Below are 14,117 nucleotides of genomic sequence, written 5' to 3'. Positions count from 1 at the left end.
TGGCCGCCTGAAACGCCATAGCCCCCGAAGAAAACACTTTCTTCGTCCAGCCGTCAAAACGTTTGTCGTCCCTATCCGGAGGGATGGTAGGATACGACGCCTGCTTTGCCGGGGCCGTAGCCGCCTGCACCACCTAACTCTCCGGAGTGGGGTGCCTAGACAAGTAGCAGGGGTCGCTACTGGCTGGACGGTATTTTCTCGACAAAGACTTGCCCAATGCCGGGAGACTCTCTGGAGTAGTCCAAGTCTCCGCCACCCTGGTAACCGGAACCAGGCCGCCATCAGAGCCTTCATCACGCTCTCAAATGTACTCCAGGCGCGGAGAGGAAGACCTCTGCGGACCAAAGCAGTGCCGGACCTTAGCCATAGCCTTTCTCGGGGCACTGGGGTGCGAAAGTAGGGGCGCTGATTCACGGCCAGTTCAGGCCTGCTTGGGCATCTGCATCCTGGCCTGTGGTTCATGCTGGCCTCCACTGCTGTTGGCCTAGGATTGGTCCCTGTAGGCTTCCTAGGTTGTGGAGCAGGAGGGCTGGCGATCGGGAGTACCATACCCCTTGGAGTACCTGGAGACACCTCCCCGCACCCCCCTCGGGGAACGAAAGGACGACATCCTTTGCTGCAGGGTCCCCAAAGAACATGCAGTCTGTTGGTCCTGATAACCTGGAGAGCCTCAGCCACTGCCTTCCCAAACAGGCGGTCTCCATTAAAAGGCATGTACACGACCTTGGACTGAAGGTCTACTGAAACGGTTGTGGCCTTTAGCCAACCCTGATGACTAAGGGCCACCCATCTGATGGAACACGGAGTCTGCCATGTCCAGCGCCACTGTAATGGTGATACAAAGCCACCTGACCTTCCTGGAATAGTTCCAGGGCCTCTGCCTTCTGATCATTCAGAAGGAAATCCAGCATTGGCTCAAGCTTGTACCAGCCTTGTACTAGGTCTAGGAAGAGCCTTCCCCACCCGTGCGGCAGCTTTCTGGAACAAACTACCGACATGTCTCAGACTGTAAACTAATCTACACTCTTACCACAAAAAAACTTAAAACCATGCTCTTTAAGTAATCCTAGATTTGATCCTCCATCTTCTGCTGGCTTAATCTATTTATGCGCTGAATTGTCCCATCTACTGTTTTGTCTTTCATTGTCTGTCCGTGTCTTCACGTATGCGCCCCGATGCTTGCGAGCAGTTCGGCGTAATACAAATAAAATAAAAGCTCTATGTCGTAAGAAGACAGGATGGCAAGGGCATTGGCGGCCTTGATGGTTGAAGCTGCAGTGTAGATGATGCGCTTGCAAAGCACATCCAGCTTCTTGCCCTGCAGGGGCACCATGGATAAGACAAGGGATTATCGTTTCCTGGCAGCGGCAGACAAGACAGAGTCCGGAGAAGGCTGCGACCTGTCACAGCTGGGAACTGAGTCTGGGACCCAGTATTTCTTCTCCAGCCTGTCCCGTTTTGATGGCGTGCTACTTTAATCGCCAATCTGTCGTCCATCAATGGAACCAACACAACAGTCTTCCTTGAGGACTCAAAAGAGGAAACGTTCCTTTTCATCCAGCGCCATACTGAAAAGTTTGGAAGCCTTTCAGATGATGGCGGGGAAGGAGCCAATTTCGACTGAAGGCAAAGCCCTGGCGGGTTCGTCAACATTCAGAGGTTACCAGTGAGCAGGGACATAATCCTCACATCTGTATGAGTGGTTGTGGTTTCGGTGTCTGTGCGCACTGGCTCTTCCTCCACTTTGGTCAAGGCCCCAGATCCAGATGTGACAGGAGCCCTGGGGAGGACGCCAGGCTGATTACCGGGAAGGACTTCAGGCTGGACAAGGCACAGGGGGCAGTAGGGAGCGGTTGCTGAATTTCCATCAAGGTGTGCAGGGTGGGGAGGATGTCAAGTGACATATCCCTTAGTACAGGTTGGGGTAAAAACGGTGCAGTCGGGACAGGAACCGGACAGAAACCCCTCGGAGAAGAAAACGGCTCATGATACAGAGATTGCTCCTGGGACATAAGCCCCAGGCCCCCTTCATGGTCCGAGTAGAAATCCTCAGACAGGTCATCCTCAGAAATGGTATAGATGTGAGGAGAATTTTGCGGCAAACACTTGTGAGCTGAAGGAGATTCCATCACTGGCGTTGGTAGGAAGTCAGACGGAGAAAGGACTCCCTCACCCTAACCGAGTCCTTCGGGAAGGTGGCGACGATGGGGGGGGGGGGGGGGATCTCCAGAATGGGTGCAGCCAATTACTAGGTTCTGGTCGGTATCGCTGACGGAGGCCTTGGAGGTAAAGAGACCCTTGATGGTGTTGTAAAGGTTAAAATAGTCGCTGCCGAACTTTGTCGACGCTGGAAGTGCTGATTTCGTCGACGGGGTCATCGACAAGGGAGAGGGTCGCTGACTGAGGGATCGTCGACACTGGCGTGGTTGTTGACGAATAGGCTGGCGACAAGGTGGAAGTCTTGGTAGACTAAGTTGTCGGTGGGCCCTGTGCCACCGCCAACGAGCCTCCCACAGGTCTGTCTTTTGAAGAAGACTTGTGCTTAGAAGGCGTTAGGGACTTACTCGCAGACAGAGGGAACCCACCAGCCAGTAGGCGAACCATCGGCTGTGCAGGTGACTCAGAACAACCCCTTCCCGAACTTGATTCTGCAGTGACCTTCGAGCGAGCAGCAGGAGCGTGGTGTTTCCTTTTTTTTTTAAGCTCCTCAGTCGGACAAGCCTCAAAGGACCTCAACCTCTTCTCAGAGGGAGCACACTCATGGGACCTGCCGGTCCTGGATGAGGCATGACTGTGCCCGGAGGCTGCATCAGAGGCATTCTATCTCAAGTGGCGATCCTTTCTGGTCTTAGACAAGAAGCCGTGGCATATCTTGCATACATCCGTATCATGATCCAGGTGAAGACAAAGGCACTTGAGGTGCTGATCCTCAACAAATATGTTGTTCAGGCCACAGGATTCGCAGGCCCTGTGAGACTTTTCTTAGACACATCAGGCATGGTCGAGGTGAGATGTAGGCTCAAGCCTGGGCCCAATGAAGTCACGGAGAGAAGATCCAATAATGGAGACCATCTTCACTGACATGCCCCCGCTGCCCATAGTCAATGTGTGGCGGTAGATGAAGAAATTAACAAAAAAACAAATTGCGAGGCGTGAAGCACGAGCAGTCCGAAAACTAGAAACATGCAGTAAAATATTAAGATGGCCTATGGTGGATCTTTAAAGGACTGGTTTCATTGGCTCGGGCAATGTGACCCAAAGTACAATGCAAAACAAAGGGGGTTCTGGGAGTCTCTCTACCAGCACGAACACAGCCCATTGACCTGTTCTTGGGTGGATGGCCCCTGGGAGAGTCTCAACCAAGTCTTTAGCTCACTGTCCCTTTCACAGAGAAGAAATATCCCTGCATATCAGTCTTTGTCCTGCCCAGGGACAGTCCTGCACCGAAATGCTAGGCAATTCTCCTCTGAACAAGAGTACTAACAGCAATCTCATACACGTGTTTCAGCCCTGTTGGGCATCATCAGTGAAGTGGAGCTGTGCCTCAAAGTACAATGATTGGCTATAGAGACAAAAAACTATATTATACTTTCACTTGTGAAAGAAAGCTTCCACCTATTTGAAGGAACTCCCATTACCTTCCTTTGATCGCATTTGTCAACTTCTCATCTTTCACAATGCCACATTTAATACAATCGCCTGAAGTCAAATTTGCTCGGTTCTGTACCGTTTCCGGAACTCCAGACTTGCCACAAGACTGGCTGCAAGAAGGCCCTTCGAAGCAACCTCATTAGGTAGCTTTGCTAAGAGAAAGACTCCCTTTAAACGAGCGCCTAAAAGGCATATCTTGAGAGTTTTGTGAATTTTGCATGCGTTTAATCTTACCAATTTCTTCAATTACCTGTTCCCAGATTTGGGTCAGCTTTGGCCATCGCCGCCATATATGCAAAAGCATTGCTATGCCGCCCCACTTCCTCTCCAACATAGACCATCTCTCCTGTCACAAAGTGTTTAAAACTTAAATTTCAGCACTTACTAACATTTGTAAGCATTGCTCTTTGTGCAGGCAACAAATGGAGGCCAGTGCTCCTCTCTTCCAGTTTTCTCCGCACCCCCCCCCACCAATACATTTTACTCCTAAATCATGTACATTTTCATGTAGCCATATATCTCACAAGTTAGACCCGAGTTGAGCAGCTTATATATTTGTGAGACTGGACCTTTAATATCCAAAATGCATCGGCAGCTTTTCGAAATTGCAAAGCCATCTATTCACCTTCTCTTTGCAAATCGCATTGCAGAAGCCAGAGACTAATCTGAAAATAACACAATCTATCTTTCAGCCAACTCCAATTCTTCCTTGCTTTGGACAAAAGATGTTAACCTACCATCTGGGAAAATTTGAGATGCGTATTCGCAACCACTCAAGCCAATACCGAAAACCCTCCCTTCATGTACTGTAAAGTGGGGGTTGTTATGAATGTGATAGAACCCTGATACGGGGAACATTTCTTTTTTCCCTAGACTACCCCCACACTGCCAATGTGGTTTTTGCAGAAGGAAGCTCAAATGCAGCTACTGGGCAATCTCTCATGCAACCATAGAGTATAGCATAAGGACCTCCCCTACTATGTCCTATATTTAGCACTTGTTTTATAAAACGTTTATTCAGCCACTCACCCACAGATGAGGTGTGTGTGATGGTAGAGTTCCACATTGGGACAAGCCAACCCTCCCTGACTCAGATGTAGGAAAAGGCTCTTAAGATTGTCCTCCTCCTGCCTTTCCAAATAAGTGCAATGATGCCTTTGTATCTTCCAGAAATTGTTTTGGAACCGTGATTGACGGGGTCAGGAAAAAGCATAGGAACCTTGAGATCACATTCATCGTTCCGGAATTGATACTCCCAAGCATGAAACCACCAAGTGTCCCCAAGATTTGAGCTTCTCCCTCACTAAGGTAATACGACTTGGAAAATTAGCAGAAAATATGCCTGAGACTCTGCTTCTGAGGAGCATTTCTAAAAATGTGATGGCTGGTGGCGCAACTTTGAATGATCTAGGTGTTGAGAACTAAGCTGTGCCATGTTCATATTAATGTTCACTATTTGCGAGGGACAAGGTTTGTGAAGTTCACATACCAGAAATGCAATCACCAAAAGAAATCCAACAGATGTTGATCCACCTAGGAGCCTCTTGTTAACCAGAGGCAGTGGAAGGACCACCCAGGCCGTTATGTTCCTCCAGCTCAGTGCCATGACATTCTTCTCAGATAAAGTCCCTTGAAAGGCCTAGAATGTGTACAATTGGTACTTCAGGTTGTGCTGTGTTGCATATAGACCCACACGCTGACAAAGCAGACAGCATTTTATATTTCTCCTGGGCCCCTTGACATACATGAGCCACAGACAGAGCAGAACTGCAGCCTTAGTTTGGGAGAATACAGTTAAAAGGTAAAGCAAGAGTGTTTGGCTTGTTAAAAAGTAAAAGCCCATAAAAGGGTGCCCATGACATCCGAGACCTCAGTCTCTGACTAGGGTGATAGGATGGCCAGTGACAAGAGACATCACCCGAGAACCAGACCAGTGATCACAAGGGTGTTAGTCACCAGATCAGGTCCCGTTATGAGTAGAGGAAAGGTCTGCTGCAGGCGGAGTATCAGTCACGTGGATAGGCCAAGCGAAAATGTACAGGTTTCACTTGTCGCTTTAAAGCCAAACCCCAAAGCCAGAGAATATTCAGGAACTGAATTAAAATAAACTAAATGCATCTTACCAGCTTTTCTGTATGAACCACATTGTTTAACAAGCAATAGTTCACAAGTTCCTCTTTTAGCCTGCTGCTAAATGCATTTAGCAAATGTGTAGGTGTCGCCTGTTATTCAATTTATGCGTCAGGATTTATCTTAGTATTTTATTAAATACATCTTTACACTGTTAGCTTTGCTTTAATCTTGTAACCATTTTTAACAAACTCTACTTTGCCTAGTTGATCGCAATTGTTGACGCCTGTGCTTCCTTCACGGACTCCCTGGTGGGAACTACATTTCCCGGCAGCATTGTACGCGGCGTGAACATTTAAACGCAAACCTGGCGTGCATGTCAACCGCGTCATGGATGCACCCTCTGCTCGACTGTCTGCATGCCTGCCTGCCTGTTAAGCACTTTCTGGTGCAATTGAATGTGCCTGAATAACAGGTAAGAAGCATCATGACCTTATGGTGACAAACACATTTGTTCCGGAAAGTATGGAATAATATCTGGTGCAGAATGAGGGTTTGTCCATACCACTGTCAAATGCTATCAGCCCCAAAACATCTGCTGAGAATGACATACTGAGCACAGCATCAGCTGATAACTTTGATTCTGCCTTGATGACTCAATGCCAACATTAATATGCCCAACTCTGCAGAGAACGGTGACTCCTGTCATTTGGACATTAATGAGACCGGTCCTACACAGGACCTAAATATTGATGGTTCTAAACCTATACAGCATATGATAAAAGTAGGGTTGTTAAATATCCGTTTCCTGGGCAAACCTGCATCGGAAGTAGTTAACAGGATATTAGATCAACACTTCGATATTACCTGCCTAACAGACATATCTGACTGATGCCATGAATTATTCGGCTCAGTCAGCCACACCACCTAGGTATACTACATTCAGACCGACCGCATATAGAGCCCACAATTATCATAAAAGATTCTTTTAATACATATGGCTGTTCTTTAATAGGTATTGATGAGTGTCAGTTTACATTTATTAAAGTAAACGCACGCCTCAGCAAGTGGCCTGTTGTGCCTGAAGCTCTGGGAAGGACTGCCTCGATGATTGTGCTTCGTGTTATCCTGGATTTATGCATTGAACTCATACTGGTGAAAAAACGAATGTTACGGTCTTATAATATATTGCTCTAATAACAGCATACAGAGGAGATCGTAATAACTACTTTTCTTTATGCATCTTTGTAGGACATGCCCACATTGACGTGCAGCTCTATTTGAACACGGGCCCGCACGCCTCAGCAAGTGGCCTCTCAAGTGGCCTGGTGGGCCCGTTTGTCCTGGGGCACGGGGGCTTGGGGTGGCTTGCCGCTACTTACAATTGCAACGTGTGGATTGTGTAAGCAACCGCAATCATTGAGTACATCTGGCCTGGATTTGTTTCTGCCGGGGGTTTCTGCTCGCTTAAGTTTCTGCAGAAGTTGCGGATTCCATAGAACGGCTGAGATTGGAATTCTAACTACTTTACCTGCGTGTAGCACAGTCAGTATTCCGCAAACTAGCGGCCCATATGTTATAAAAATCCAGGGTACACTCGTTAACACAGATTGTCAGTGGTGCTAGTGTGCGATTTATAGACATGTCAAAGTAACTTTAATAATACAGCGTATATGTAAATGGGGGTACGTAATTGCTTGCCAACTAACCAATACACAATAAATGCTATAGGTATTTTCGCGTGTCGTGGTCTGAGATTAAATAACTGCGATACAGGAATGTTGGGTCTTTCACAACATCTTAACCCGCTCTCCAGATACTCTGGTGAATTTGTTAACATCAATGATGCCGGTGTGTCTGGGCCTGGCGATGCAATAAATCAACCAATGAATAACATGATGCTTACCGAACTCAAAAAATATTAAAGACTACTGAATTAAATAGTAATGGCATTAACTGCCTTGCCCGAGTTGTGTAGGTGAATGGTGGATGGTAAGAAGATGGACCATCTTGTAGATTCTAATCCCATACTCAGACTTCCACCTCAGAGTAAGGAAGTGTCAGGACTCAGATGACACTCTAGCATCAGTGGAGGTGGTTGAGCCGGGACACCACAATAATGGTTACCTTATTATACCTTCAAGTAATCTTAAAAATCCAAACTTGGACACCGGCAATGCAGGGCGTAGCCTTAACGGGGGTCTCCCCAAGAGTAATGAACTGGAACAATTTACGGTAAAAGTATCCAAAAAAAACCCCAACAAATTAAGGAAACATGTGCCATCAAGGCTTCAAACATGTCCCCACGTAAGTTTATGCGTACTGTGGACCTTCATGAGGACATGATGGAATATCAAAAAGAAAGATGTAACTCGCGTCTTAGACAGCCATAAAAAAGTAACAAAAATACTGATTCTTTGGGTGACAAACGACCGATAGTAAACAATGAAGACTTGACTTGCGATAAGCAATCTGAACATTCAGATGGCAACATAAGGCTGACACACTCAAACAAGGAAACATCTGCAAAGATTGATGGGAATCTTAAAATAATGGAACAAGGGGTATTGGATATTTTCGACATCTTTAGAAAATCTGAGGTACCGTCACAAACCAATACTCCGTCTGCCGGCCCAGATAGCATGGCAATGCAGAACACTACGAAAGCTCATACCATATTGTGTTCAGATGTTGAGAAATCCCCTCGTGTGTCTAGCAATACTGCGAATGCCACTCAACATGGAGCTCACTTATTGCATTCTGGCTTCGCAGTCCCCGTTTCGAGCAATAGCAGTATTGAGAACACCGGTAAACGGGCCTCGAAGGAAGCACCAGTGAAAGATCCTGCACACGACAGTGGTCTGTCGGTTGCAATAGTGAGTGCACTCAGAACATACTGAACAAAACAATACTGGATGCCAAACAAAATGTAGCAAGTAATGAGGCTACTATATTGGGGCAAGGGGCTCACGTCGATAATTGGAAAATGATTCAGTCTGGGGAACTAGATGAACCGAGAAACACTCAGGAAGCTAATTATCAGCCTGGAGGTGTCATATGGAGTAAAACACAAAAGAACTTTGGCGAGAGTGATATACAACACAAGTTGGATGCCTCCTACATTGCTAAAGATCTCAAAGACTTATATAATGTAACATGCACATGTCTAAGAGCACCTGCCTTTGCAAATGAGCCGCCCAGCTTAATAATGTTATGTGATTGAGGATGGGGGTCCAAGGTCACTTAACAGGCCGTATATATTAAATCTATTAGGCGATATCCAAGAACTTAGCCTGATCTCATCTGCTGACATTCACTTGTAGATTATATTCATAATTACAGATATGATTAAGTGAGGCATAATTTCCTCTCCTTTGGTAAGGGCCTTTCTCATGAAAGCTTGGTTCTCTACAAAAAAGGGTTTTGATGCAATTCCATATTTAGACACCATTAACATGAAACCCGTAGCCACTTCGAATATGGTACGAGTGGAAAATATAGAAAGTCATGATGTAATAAACACATGAAGTGGGTCCCTCAATCAACGCAGAAGCTAGGTCTCAACTAAAGGACATGCAGGAATGGCGTTGGTTGGCTCTTTCTCTGCGAGAATCTATCGAGCAACTAAAATCAGTGAGAACACCCCTTTAGTGATGATATACCATATAGTCTAGTCTCTTGGAACACCAGGGGTTATTCTCAATTTGTTTCAAACATCAATAACTGTAAAATATTAGAACAGTTCGATTTTATTTTGTTCCAAGAGACTAGGGCCGCAGGCAATTTGATGTTGGACGGATTTACAGTCATATGCATGTCTGCTACAAAAGGGCCCAGGGGCTGACTGAAGGGTGGCTTAGCCCTTGCATATCGCAATATCTCAAATATTGTGATAATATCTCAATTGTTTAAGTCCCTAATCATGGCATGTACTATTTCTGCAACTTTTAAAATTAAAACCAAAGATTGTACTGTTCCCATTATGATGCTTAACATCTATTGGAACACTGCTGAAAATAACGATGACCAGCTGCAAAATGTGTTTGTTTAACGGATATGTAATTGGCTCGATCTCAACCCCAGAGGCTGTATTTTGTTTTCATGTGACCTGAATGAGGACTGCAATTTATCTTCCAGTGATATGCATTGGGCTTTAGCCACTCTTTTGCTGATAGTTGGTGCTTGCATCCCATGTTTAACATCAAGCCTACATGGCAAGCGAGATGAACCAGCTCCATAATAGACTGAATTTTTTTGAGTCATTATTTATGGGAAAGCCACAACCAATACGAGCGTGCAGAGCTCTCTCAGTGATCATGCTATGCTGTCTATAGTTTTACCTTGGGGAAAGCCAAGTGAAACAGAGTTATGATGATGAGCAGGTGGAAGTGAACATCTAAGGTACAAGGGTTAAATGGACTCCACATAAAATTGGTGTTCGTAATACTGCGATGTTTCATGATTTTAATACTTATTCCTTTGATCTTAAAACTGTTACATATTCTGTTAAACTCAATGAATATTTGGGAAAATATTGGAACGATGCAAGATAACTCATCCTTCTCAACAGGGAGTGGTAAAGCGTAACGAGCATGCTTTTGATAGTGAAAGAAAAAGGAGCAAAGCCCAATTAAGAAAAGACGTACATAGGTTGAAGAACGGCAATGCCATTATAGAGGAATCCATCCTCAAGATTAAACAATGTAGACAGAGTTATAGAAATTGGGTCATAGCGCGTTGAGCGCTCATTGCTCAAAAGGATGGTGAACTAATGATTCTAGCCATGAAGCGTCATAATTCTCGCATCTACTGCTCTATTATAAAAAGCACCGAAAGAAGTCAGAATCAAATGACAATCCAATTGATGCAACAGTGTGGACTGACTATTTTGAAAGTCTCTATAAGAAGCTGGTGGCACAATTTAACATAGCTGAAAATAATCCCTTGTGGATTCTTGATATCTCGGTTTATAACATACTACAACACATTAGAAAATCTAAATCCACAGTTACTCCTGGTCAAAATCATCTGTCCTTCGCTACACTGAAACATGATGCATCAATGTGGGCTAGGATATTACATATATTGTTTAAGGACATTTGCAGCAGTAAGAAGACACCCGTGTCCTGGAAAATGTCCTATGTCTTGCTAATCTTTAAGAAGGGCAATCATTTATGCCCAAAGAATTATCGACTTATCACATTGATGAATGTTGAGTCAAAGCTATTTGCTACTAGTATTAGAGAAGTTGAATCTTTGGATTGAGAATTATCATATACTCTATTGCAGACAGATTGGTTTCAGGAAAGCGATGGGGACAGATGTCTCAATTAAAGAGTATAGCTAAAGTTCAACCGCCAAATTCACTTTACATTGCCTCTTTGGACCTAACAATGGTGGATAGGCCTACCCTATGGAAAACTCTGCTGGACCTAGGGATAGAAAGGGGACTGCTTGAGCTAATACACTTATATTCCGACACGGTGAGGAGACTGAGGCTTAATAATAAGGGATTATTATTAAATGAAATCTCAACCCATAATGGGTTAAAACAAGGGTGCACATTGGCAGCAACCCTTTTTAATTTGTATGTCTCTCAAGCAGGTATTGTCTTAAACAAGAGCGGACTAATTTCACCAAAGATCCCGCCATGACTTAAGTGGCGTCGCCTATGCGGACAATTTCTTGCTTTCTGATTGCACAAAGATAGGGCTCCAACGACAGATTGTTTCCTTCGAGAACTTTATTGCTGAAAGGAAATTGATAATAAATCCCCTTAAAACATATTATACAGGTGCCAAAACCCTTAGACCATCATCACTTACGTGGGGATGTGGCGGAATGAGAATTAAAAATCAGAGTTGAAATATTTAGGATATGTACTTTCAAGTTCACAATCGCTTAAGGTGATAAAAAAACAACCTTATAGCGAAAGCAAAGCAATCTGCTAATCAAATTAAAGCTATTGAAAGTAAAGAGAAGTACACATTGGCGCCTTGTATTCAATTTGACTGCATTGAAGTTGTCTCTCGCCTATCCTTGGGTCTTGAGTTTTTACCTGATGCCTTTGCGCCTTTTTGGAAAATAATTGAATCAACTATTTGGCGCAAGGTTTTGTTTTTCTTCCGAAATGTATTCCGTTTGAGCTGATAAGGTACGAACTTGGGCTGCAATCAATTAACAGCATAATATACTTGAAAAAGTTAGCCCTATGGAGAAAATGTCTGTCTGAAAAAGATATGTAGTATTTTCTAAATAATGAAGTAAATGGAAATAGGAGTTCTTTTAATAAAGCATGTCAGAAATTATTATTAAACCTTGGTCTTACTGTTACTCTTATTAAAAATCCAGTCAAGGTAAAAGATATAGTAAAAGCCTTTGATTGGATTGAAAATAATACTGTCTTAAATTCCAATCTGTACGCTCAAGTCATTTCATTCTGGAAGTGGGCTCTGACTCCAGAAAACTATGTAGTGAAATATCCCTCTCGTTCCTTTAGAAACAGTACCATGTGATTTAGATTTAATGTACTAAATACTCATGAGATTTTGAATATTGGCGCAAAGGAAGATGAGGTGATAAAATACTGTCGGTTTTGTAAACAATTTGGAGAGACCGAGTCACTAATGCATCGTTTATTGATCTGTCCTATTCTATTGCCACAAAGATTGGATTTCTCGCAATTTGTTACCAGTATCTCGTATGTGAATAGCGAAAAGCTATGGGGTGAAATGCTTCAAGGGAATGCTATTGTAATGAAAATGAGGGTAAATGCATTTCTGAAGAACATATGTTCACTCAATGACTGCTGCAACAAATTCTACGTGGTATGAATTACTTTTGTAAATTGTTGACAGAATTATGCTACAACAAAAGTTTATTTAATATTTTAGATTTTGGGTCATGAACTAATAAACGAATTGCTGTTATTGTATTTGTGTAATTAGTATTTTTGATATGTTTTCTTTGTATGCTAATTCTAGAATTGTAAAGGTTTTGAATAAACCAAAAACAAAAAAAGGAGTTATTAACCATAACAGAACACTAGGTATTTTTTGTTTTATATAGCCTTCCCTCCCCTATACCCGTTTCAGAAACAGTTGCTAACTGTACTTGGAGATCCTATGAAAGCGTCATCAAGCCTATTGATTTTGCGCGACTGTGTGCTCTCATAATTGTCTCACCTTTGACAATTTCTTTATGTCCTTGGTCAGGCCATTTATCCATCGTCTTTTCCAATTCTTGGCTCACAGGCTACAACATGCAGGGTGACCACTATTAAGACCCCTAGTACTTAAATGCTACCTCCTTTTTTTAATTAAAAACCCATCACTGAGAAGGAATTGAAGTTGATTGTTAATGATATGAAACCCACAATGTGCCAAGGGGATATTTGTTCAGCTAGCATTGTAAAAGAATTTCTTTCAGTCATCTACTTTCATCAAGAACATTGTTAAATCCTCTTTTGCTTCTACAACTGCATGCCTCGCTTAAAAATGTTTGGGTTACCCCAATCCTAAAAAAGCACTCTTGATCCTAGTATTTTTGAGAATTATAGCCCAATCACTAATGTGCAGTTTTTATTAAAAAAAATATTGGACGGGATCGTCTATGTACAGCTCCAGGATCATATTGAAACCCATCCTCTGGGAACCTTTCAATCAGAATGCCATGCTAAGAATGGAACGGAGACTGCCATGATTGATCAAGGCTAAATCGCACCAGGATTGTTCTGGACATTTTGCCCTACTTATACAACTCAACCTCTCGGCAGGTTTTGACCTTGTTGATCATGGTCTACTGCTTGAGGGGGTGGCAAATTGTTCTGGCCCAGTCTTGGCGTGGCTGCAATAGTTTCTGGGATCAAGGACAGCAAGAGTTGCCTTGTGGGGTTTTCAGTCTGACTCTGAAATACTGTGATGTGGAGCACTGCAGGGGGCCTGCCTCTCCCCCATGTTATTTAATCTATATATTTGTCCTCTGATCTCCTGGATGACAGTGTTAGTTATGCTAACTACGCTGACACTCAAGTGGTCTGTCATCTTTCAGGCAATTACAAAAAGGACTCAGCAGAGTTTGGCCGCATCTATGAGATTATTAAAAGATGGATGATTACCAACTCACTTGCTTTAAATAAGGGGAAAATTGAGCTGATGTTAGTTGTCTCCAGCCAACGTTTGTCAAGGTTGGACTCTAGGTACTCTCAATTTCAAATAGCGTACTGTCATCAAAACCTGCTCCTGGGTAAAGACACTTGTAGACTAACTTAAATATGAAAAAAGCATGTCACTCAGACTACAATTATGTGTGCATACACAACAAAGCTCATCAGGCAGACAAACCGCACCTTTGTGTCTCCGCATTGGCTTCTGTCCTTATTAACTCTAGGCTAGATT

At 43.6% G+C, this 14,117-nt stretch overlaps 1 protein-coding gene across 5 annotated transcripts in view; it reads right to left on the bottom strand.

Annotated features, from left to right (window-relative positions):
* Window positions 1-14,117, bottom strand: part of BIRC6 (baculoviral IAP repeat containing 6) — a 3,097,233-nt gene that overhangs the window by 2,480,643 nt on the left and 602,473 nt on the right. The gene's annotated exons all lie outside the window — the stretch shown is intronic.

Source organism: Ambystoma mexicanum, chromosome 4q (genome assembly GCF_040938575.1).
Source record: "Ambystoma mexicanum isolate Mex_15411 chromosome 4q, UKY_AmexF1_1, whole genome shotgun sequence".
Lineage (NCBI taxonomy): Eukaryota > Metazoa > Chordata > Amphibia > Caudata > Ambystomatidae > Ambystoma > Ambystoma mexicanum.
The sequence above is the reverse complement of the archived record's forward strand: the minus strand, read 5'-3'. Positions and strand labels throughout refer to the sequence as shown.